The sequence below is a fragment of the Elephantulus edwardii genome, unplaced genomic scaffold, assembly GCF_000299155.1.
Source record: "Elephantulus edwardii isolate Elephantulus edwardi_28Jun2011 unplaced genomic scaffold, EleEdw1.0 scaffold00145, whole genome shotgun sequence".
NCBI lineage: Eukaryota > Metazoa > Chordata > Mammalia > Macroscelidea > Macroscelididae > Elephantulus > Elephantulus edwardii.
This window is the reverse complement of record NW_006399895.1, coordinates 1435336-1444652: the sequence shown is the minus strand read 5'-3', so window position 1 is coordinate 1444652 and position 9317 is coordinate 1435336.

The following is a 9317-nucleotide window of genomic DNA, read 5'->3' as shown; positions in this document are numbered from 1 at the left end:
AGTTCAAGCTGCCAGGGGTTCAAATCCACCTGGCAGGCACCTGGGCAATCTCTTCCCGTGGAGCTTTGCAGTCTTGCAAAACCGGGACATGCAACATAATTCACTGAGGCCGACTTGACCGCTGGGGTTCTGGGGTTGTCAATTGTAATGGGAGAGGACTGTCTTTCTCCCTAAGGAGCTACTCAGAGATCTGAACAGTCAGATGAGCTGGCCTGCGAGTTACTAGTACAATTCCCAATGAACCTCCCCACAAAAACTCCCAGGGAAACCTACGAGAAGGTTGTTATGAGTGTGACCAATGCTACAAGAATTGGAAGTCAATCTGAGTGGCTCCATGGGGGGGGGAAATGAAGCGTTCAAATTCTTATCTTTTCCTGCTCTGACAGTCATTTGGCAGACTACCTGTTAAAACGCATTGCTGTGGGTCAGTTCTGACCTTGACCAATACTTGAGGACAAGGTAGGTCTGTCCTGTAAGAATGATAATGTTGTAACTCTTCATAGTAGCAGAAGGCCACATAGCCTCCTGCAGGGCAGTGGATGGGTTTGAACCTCTGATCTTTTAATCAGCAGTTGAGCATTTAACTGCGATGTTACCAGAGCTTCTTCCTTAATCACCTGCCTCTTCTTGTTGTTGTGTCCTGTCATGATGGGACCAACTCACAGCTGACCCTCAGAGGCAAGGAATTGTACAAGAATTTATTGCTTATTTTTCTCCCAAGGAGTAGCTGGCAGATTCAAACTGCATGCCTTTGGGTTGACAATGCAATTCCTTACCTACCATTAGGCCACTGGATCACCGTGGCTCATAAGAATTCTCAAGACACAATGGCAAAAAGAGGGGGTCTGTCCTTGGTAGTAAGGTTTTATTCACAGATAAATTGCATTGGGAAAGTCAACTGTCAGGGACCTCTCCAGAGTCCTGAAGAGTAATGATGTCATGCTGGAGACTAAGGTGCTCCAGATCCGGGCCATAGTCTTCACAATTGCGTGCTATGCGTCAGAGCTGGATAATGACTAGGGATGACAGAGAATTGATGCCTTTGAGCTGTGGTGCTGGAGAAGAGTTTTGAATATACCATGGACTGCTAGGAAAACAAACAGGTTTGTCCTAGAGAGAGTGAAACCAGGCTGCTCCTTGGAGGCAAGAATTCTGAGGCTTCATCTGACATACTTTGGACATGTTCTAGGGAGGGACCAGTCCTTGGAGAGGGATGTCATGTTTGGGAGGGTGGAGGGACAATGCAAGAGAGGAAGACACTTGATGAGATGGATCGATTCAGTGATTGGGGTAATGGAGGAAGGTGTGTCAGACAGTGGGACTGGCACAGGAGAGAGCAGGAGTCGCAAGCGACTTGATGGCACGTAATAACAATTCAATGTGAATTCTCCTCGTGACCTTGAACCTACAGCGTAATTGAGTAAAAACTTTGTTGAATTGATGGCTGTTTGGGGACGAAGGTTGTGAGGAGAAGGAGTCAAAGAGCTAGAACTCCATCCTTCTGTTGGATCAACGTTTTGGCAGAAAGCATGAACCAGCTTCCACTGCTTCAAAGGTGTGGGGAGGGAGGAACATATGCAACAGTGAGTGAATGAAAATCCAACTTCTCTGTAAACTTTTGTTAAAACCACATTTAAAAAAAAATAATAAAGTCCAAAACGTTGAGCACTGAGTTTTCCTCAGATGAAAATAAGAACGCAGCCAATCATTTTAATATGGTGCCAGATTGAGAATACAGGCTGCATAACACTTGGCTCTCTCCACAGAGTGCACGTTCAGAACAGTTTTATTATGGGTTAGATACAGAGTGTGAAAGTTGGTTCTTTGTGGGCATATTGTTCAGTGAAAACAGAAATCTATAAATCTTTTCTAATCACAATGAAGCCACAAAACTTTTGGTTTTCAAGTAATTGAAACAGTGAAAAATAAGAGACCAGCACATTGAGGTGGTTCTTGAATTCAGTTAAAAAAATTAGTATAATCCACTTAAAAGAATGAATTTACAGGTTATAGACATGTTGCTGCTGCCAGTGGGTTGTCTAGGACTTGGAGTTCCCTGTGAACAACAGATCAAACATTGCCTTAACCTGCACCGTCCTCAAGGTCTCTGCCATGTTCACATCTCCTGTTGCAGTCACTGTTTTTCTCCATCTCACTCAGAGTCTTCCTCTCTTTGACTGTCTCCTTTTCTCGGTATGATTTCCCCCCAAGGACTAGCACCTTCTGACAGCATGCCAAAAGCATAGAAGGTGAAGATTCACTGTCCTGGCCTTCAAGGAGCACATTGGTTGCTTTTTTCCCCCCATTTATTTCATTATTTTTTGTGTGTACCGTCAAATCAGATCTGACTGGTACAGGAGGAGATTGTTCCTCCTTCTCCAGCAGAGCATCTGGTGGATTCGAACCATGCATCTCTGAGATTGCAGTTGCAGTTTCTTGCCACTAGGCCACCAGAGCTCGCCACATTGGTTGCATTTTATCCAAGACAGATAGATAAATTTCCTGAGGCTAAACACTGTGGCACTGATATGTTAAATGCAATAATGGTTACCCATGGTGGACAGTGTTTGGTGGAGTTTCCCGATTAAAAGAAGCTTGGAAGCAGGAGTGGCATCCACTTCCAAAATGGCTTGTCTCCAGAAATCCTATGAACTTGGATAAACAACCAAAGTTATCCAAGTGTTCAGGTCTTTTGTTCATAGGGTCGCTATGAGCCATCTCCATCTCAACAGAACTTAGCAACAACCCAAAACCCATTTATTTACCCAGCAAGTGCACTTTAGGGTAAGGAAATTTGACCCTTCACTTGGTTTTCATAAAAATATAGTGCTTTATATGTGTATCACATGCTCAATAAATGTATGGTGATTGGAAAAAAAGTGCTTCAAGTCTTCACTTTTCAACAATGTTGTATCTTCTCCATATCACAAGTAAAATCTCCCTCCAGACCTGATGCCACGTTCTTCTTAATATAGTCTAGTTTCTCAGATTACTTAGCATACACATTGAATAAGTATGGTGAAAGAATACAACCATTATACACACAGTTCTTGATTTTAAGCCATGCACTGGCAGCTTGTTCTATTCAAATCACGGCCTCTTGATCTACATACAAACTCCACATGAGCAGAACAAAATGTTGTGTGACTCCAATTCTTTGCAATATGTATGTATGATGAGCCAGACAAATGCTTTTGCACAATCAATAAGATACAGATGTCTTTCTAGTATTCTCTGCCTTCAGAAAAGAGCTATCTGGTGTCAGCAATGATTTCCCTTTTTCCATATCCGCTTCTGAATCAAGTTTCAATTTCTAGCTATTTTCTGTCCATATACTACTCGAACTGTTTTAAAATAATTGTCACTATTTAACTTTCATGTGGTATTGATTATATTGTTTGATAATTTCTGCTTTCTGTTAGATCACTTATATTTGGAATGGATTCAAATAGGGTCCCTTTCAGTCAGTTGGCCAGCTGACTGTCTTCCGAATTTCTTGGCACAGACAAGTGAGAATCTCGAGTGCTGTCTGAATTGGTTGAAACATTTCCATTTTTATTCCATTAATTCTTGGGACCTGTATTTTTTCCAATTCCTTGAATGCAATTCCTCCTTCAGTACCATCAATTCTTGATCACATGTTAATTCCTGAGATAGTACAGCATCAACCAGTTCTTTTTGGTACAGAGACTTTGTATCCTTTCTATCTTCTTTTGATGCTTCCTACATCATTCAATATTTTGTCCATAGAACTCTTCAGTGTTGCAAGTCAAAGCTTCAATGTTTTTCTTCAGTTCTGTCAACTTGAGAAATGTCAAGTGTGCCCTTGCCTTTTGGTTTTCTAACTTTAGGTATGTGCACATTTTGTAATAATGCTTTACTTCTTTTTTTTTTTTAAATGTTTTGTGTGTACCATCAAATTGGATTTGACTGTTACAGGAGGAGATTGCCCCTCCTCCAGCAGAGCATCTGGTGGATTCGAACTGCGTACCTTTGGGATTGCAGTACAGCTTTTGCCACTAGGCCACCAGAGCTCCCTAACTTCATTTTCTTGAGCCACTCTTTAAATTCTTCTGTTCAGCCTTATTTATTAATACTTTTTCCTTTAACTTTTCAACACCCTAGAGCAACTTATAGATTGTTTTAGACATTTGCTTAGCTCTTTCCTGTCTTTTCAATGACCTTAGATTTATTAAAGCATGAGGCCCTTGTCATCCTTTGACTCATTAGCTCTTCAGTCATTCATGTTCAGGATCAAATCTGTGCTTGATATAGTACCTGAATTTAGGTGGGGTTTACTCAATGTTGTATTATTCCATGGTGGTGGTGTTAGGTGCAACTGTGTGAATCACAGTTTTGAACCCTGTTCTATTCTTTGCCATCCTCACACTTCCTGATACATGAGAGCCCATTGTGGCAGTCACCATGTCAATCTAACTGGTCGAGGGTCATCTTCTCCTTTGCTGACCCTCCACTTTCCCAAGCATCACATCTCTCTCCAAGTATTAGTCCCTCCTAGCAACATGCCTGAAGTATGTGAGGCAAGACTTCATAATCTTTGCCTCCAAAGAACACTCTGGTTGCACCCTCTCAAGACATATTTGTTGTTTTAGAAGTCCATGGAAGTGCAACAATGAATGAATGGAAACCCAAAATCTCTGTAAACGTTTATGAAAAGTAATAAAATATAATTATAGGGGGGAAAAAAAAAAGTCCATGGAATATTTGGTGCTCTTCTCCAACACCACACCTTAAAGGCATCAATAATTCTTCTGTTAACCTTATTCATTGTCCTGCTCTCACACGCATAGCAAGTGATCAGAAAGACCATGGCCTGAATCAGTTCACCTTGGTCCTCAAACTGACATCATTACTCTTCAGTAGTTTGGAGACGTCCTAACTACAGACTTTCCCAGTGCAATACATTTCCTGATTTCCTGACTGTTAGCACCAGGGTGGTTGACTGTGGATCCAAGCAAGATGAAGTCATTGACCATTTCAATCTTTTCTCCAGCTAGCATGATATTGCCTATCAGTTCAGTGGTAAGAATTTTTGTTTTCTTGACATTGAAATGCAATCATATTGAAGGCTGCGTTGTTTGATCTTCTGCAACAAGTGCTTCAAGTCCTCCTCATTTGCAGCAACCGAGGTTGTGTCACCTGCATACCATAGGTTACTGATGAGTTTTCCTCTGATCTTGATGCCACATTCTTCTTCATAGTCAATCTTCTAGAATAATTTGCTTGGCATACAGATTGAATAGGTATGGGGGGAGAGAATATAACCCTGATGCACTCCCTTCTTAATTTTAAACCAGGTGGTGTTCGTTTGCTCTGTTTGCACAACAGCCTCCTGGTCTAGGTACTCACATGAGCACCATTAAGTACTTGGGACTCCCATTGTTCTCAGTGTCAGCTACAACTTTTTATGATCCACACAGTCAAAAGCCTTTGCATAGTCAATAAAGAAAGCTCAGATAGATATTCTTCTGGTATTCCTTTTCAACCAGGCTCCATCTGTCATCAGCGATGATATCCTTTATTGCCACAGCCTTTTCTAAATCCCAATTGAATTTCAGGAAGTTCCCTATCTATGTACTATTCTAGCTGTTTTTGAATGATCTTCAGCAGTATTTTGCTTGCATGTGATATTAATGATACTGTTTAATAGTTTCCACATTCTATTGGATCCCTTTTCTTGGGAATGGAAACAAATAATGTTCCAACTGTTTCAAAATAAGAGGCCTTGACTTCCACAGACTTACTTTCTTTAGCTTCAATTTGAATTTGCATTAAAAAAATTGATCTGCTCTGAAGTTGATCCTGGCTTTGTTCTGACTGATATTTATCATCTCCTTTTCCATAGATGAAGTCAGTTTAATTTCTAGGTATCCCACACGACGAGGTCCACATATAGAGTGACCATTTTTGTTGGTGCAGGGGGAAGTATTTTCAGTGAGTAAGTCATGCTTGGGAAAGTCTGCTGTTAGGGACCTCTCCAAAGTACTGAAGAGCAGTGGTGTCTCTCTGGAGACTAAGGTGCATCTGATACAGGCCATGGTCTTCGCAATCACCTGTTATGCACCAGAAAGTTGGACAATGACCAGGGAGGATAAAAGGAGAATTGATGCCTTTGAGCTGTGGTTCTGGAGAAGAGTATTGAGAATACCATGGACTGCTAGGAAAACAAACAGATTTATCCTGGAATGGGTTAAACCGGGTGGCTCCTTGGAGGCAAGGATTCTGAGGCTCCGTCTAGCATACTTTGGACATGTTGTGAGGAGAGACCGGTCCTTAGAGAGGAACACCATGCTTGGGAGGGTGGAGGGACGGCGCAGGAGAGGAAGGCCCTCTATGAGGTGGATTGATTCAGTGACTGGGATAATTGGGATGGGAGTGTCGGGGACAGTGCGATTGGCACAGGACAGAGCAGAGTTTAGGTCTGTTGTACATAGTGTCACTATGAGTCGCAGGCGACTCGATGGCACATAACAACAAGAAGTCATGCTTGTTATGGGCCATTCAGCTGACCACAACTCACAGCATCTCTATGAATAACAGATCAGAACTTTGCCCTACCAATGCCATCCTCCCCACCCCCTCCATGCTCAAGTGCATTGTTATAGTCCCTGTGTCAATACATCTTGTTGAAGGTCTTCCTCTTTCCAAGCATGATGTCTTTTTTTCAAGAACTGGTTCCTCCCGACAACATGTCCAAAGTATGTGAACTGGAGTTTCACCATCCTTGTCCTGAAGGAGCAACCTGGTTTCACTCCTCCAAAAACAGTTGACAAAATCTCTAATAATAATTCTGTTAGAGAATTGGTTTCCTGGCTATGCAAGTAAAGGGGTTTAACACACACAGATTTATTCTTTCATAGTTTAAGAATGCTGGAAGTACAAATTCAGGACACTAAGTCTAGAGGAAATGGCTTCAGGAGGATGGTCCTTGTGTCTTTTCAACATCTGTAAGCTTGGTGTTCCTTAGATATGTTTTGGCAGGAGTCATCCCTGTGTCTAGGATATTCCTAGCTCAGGGACCCTGGATCCAAAGAGTGCTCTCTACTTCCTGTTCTTTCCTTGAAGTACTGAGGTCCTTCATATCTGCTGGTTCTCTGTTGAATCTCTTTTATGATTGACTCACGATACTACTTAATCTTACAAAATAGGTAAAGTCCATAAGTACACTTTGTATCTTAGAACACACAGAAACATAAATAATCCCAAGGACAGATCTTTAACACTTTTCTTGTGTTGTACCATCAAGTTGGAACTGACCCATACATGAAATAAACAGCAGGTTTACAGAAGCAGTAAATTTCACAGGAGATTGCCCATCTTACTCCTACACAGGAGATGGTGGATTCAAACCACATACCTTTGCATTGGCAGCAAAACTCCTCTCCACTGTGCCACCAGAGCGCCTAATTCCCATAGCTCTGCCTATTCTATAGATGATCGGCACATACAAAGATGAGTGAGGGGAAAGGCAGTGTGCTCTAAGAAGTAGTAGTAGTAGAGAAGTTCAGGGGAGAAAGTGGGGAATATAAAATTCTATCGTGGACATTGTAATTGATGTTATAAAACAATGTGTATGAATGGTTGAATGGAAAACCAATTTACGTTGTAAACTTTCACTAAAATTAAAGTAGGGGTAAAATTTTAAAAAACCAAAAACCCCTGTTTTATGGTTGGAATAACTTCTAGCTCACAGAATGTTAGTTTGGTTTTCTAAATATTTACCATTCTTAACTTCCTTCTCTGGTTTTTACAGAAAAGAATAAACAATAACTGTTCATTGAGATCTGATCACCACCTCCAATAATTGACCCACAATAAGTTACTTACCGTGTGTGTGTGTGTGTGTGTGTGTGTGTGGTTAGGGGTAGAGACAGTCAACAAACGTTTGGACCTGGGACAAATCTGCCAGCTGCTTGTTTTGTAAATAAAGTTTTATTGGAACACAGCCATTCCCACTTACCAAATTGAGTCCTTGCCAAAGATAAAATCATCACAAACTTAATGTGGTTACTATATGACCCTTTGTGGTCAAAGTTTGCTGACTTCTGACTTTGAGCAACAATTTCTTCCTGAGTTGAGGTTTGTGTTATCACAGTTTGTCAGAATGGATGGGATAAGTTCCTTTAGTTACCGACTCAGCCAACAAGGGCTGGTTGCTGTGAGCTCAGTGTGTCTCTGAGGGTTAGTGGGTTGGTCATCCTAGAGCCTTAGCTCTGGAACGTGGGGCCTCCTCTCAGGAAACTCCAAATCTCCTTGTATGAAATAGGAGCTGCAGACTTCTCTGGGTCTTGTTTTCCTCATCTGTAAAACGGAAGTAATAATCAAACTCACCTCCTTCACGATATTGTTGTAAAAACTAAGTTTTAAAAAGCTGCTTAAACTGGGAGGAGGGTAGTGAAAACAGTGCAACAATGAATGAATGAATGAAAACCCAAAATCTCTGTAACTGTTCATTAAAACTAATAAAATAAAATAAATTAATAAAAAAACCTGCTTAATCTCTGGAGAGTTTGACATTATCTGGTAACTGTTCACCTCTCAATTCTCATCTTCAACTTTGCCTAGAAAAGTATTCCTGCTTAAAATGATGTGAGAGGTCCCTTCGCCCAAATCTGTGCTTGAGCTGTGGCTATAGACTCTCATCCCATCTCTTCGTCTTACGTATTCATGCTCCTGTATAAGTTTCCTGGGTCTGAGAAAAAGTACCACAAAATACATGCTTAGGAAGACAGGCATTTACTGTCTCCTGTTCTGGAGGCCAGGAGTCTGAATTCAGGGCACTGGCAGAGTTGTGCTCTCCCAGAAGTTTCTGGAGGAAGCCCCTTGCTTGTCTCCTCCGGCCAAAGGCCTCAGTAAGATAGTGCAGGCCACCCTGGGAGACATGTCAGAGGCCAAAGGTCATTGTCATGGAGTCAGAAAGACCCATAGCTGCCCCCTCCCCCCAGGCAAGTTCCCAGAGGCTGTAAATAGCATGGGAGGAGATTACCCACCTTTCTCCTGCAGAGCAGTTAGATGATTTGAACTACTTGACTTTGGGTTGATGGTGCCACACCTTACCCACTAGGCCACTAGAGTTCTCTGTCAGACATGATGACTTCTGTAAACAGAGATGGATGCGATGTCAATTTTTTTGTTCCTTGTTCAGCAGAGGTTCATTCTTTCCCTCCTCAAAACATCCCTGTAACTGGAACTCTGATGATACAGTCCGTAAGGCATTGCATTGCCAACCCAAAAGATCCCATTGTTGGTTTCTTTTTTTTTTTCTTTTCTTTTTTTTATTATTAAATTTTATTAAT